Source organism: Dipodomys spectabilis, unplaced genomic scaffold (assembly GCF_019054845.1).
Source record: "Dipodomys spectabilis isolate Male_0828 unplaced genomic scaffold, ASM1905484v1 ptg000182l, whole genome shotgun sequence".
NCBI lineage: Eukaryota > Metazoa > Chordata > Mammalia > Rodentia > Heteromyidae > Dipodomys > Dipodomys spectabilis.
The window spans coordinates 566948-567500 of NW_024870859.1; positions in this window are offsets into that span (position 1 = coordinate 566948).

Consider the following 553-nt stretch of genomic DNA (forward strand, 5'->3'; position numbering starts at 1 on the left):
TTGGTGGAGATGTAATGTTTCAATTTTTCTTTGCTATGGAAGGTTTTTATTTGGCCTTCAGTTATGAAGGAGAGTTTAGCTGGGTACAGTATTCTTGGTTGATAGTTGTTTGATTTTAGGCATGGCATACAACATTCAAGGCTCTTCTTGCTCTGATTGTCTCTGCTGAGAAATCTGGGGTGATTCTAATTGGTTTCCCTGTATAGGTGATTAATCTTTTCTCCTTGACAGCCAGCTTTAAGGATCTTTTCCTTGGTCTGAGTTGATCCTGTGTGGATTATAATGTGATGGTGGGATGTCCTATTCTGGTCTGGTCTATTTGGAGTTCTAAAAGCTTCTTGTATCTGAATAGGCCTATCTTTTTGCATGTTTGGGAAGTTCTCTGCTAGGATCCTGTTAAACAAATTTCCTGGACCATTAACTTCTGTTTTTAGGTGCTCCTCTACACCCATTATCCTTAGATTAGGCCTTCTGATGGTGTCTTCCAAGTGTTGGATAGATCTATCATATTTCTTAGACTTGTCTTGGATGGTTGTATGTTCTTTCTCTATAA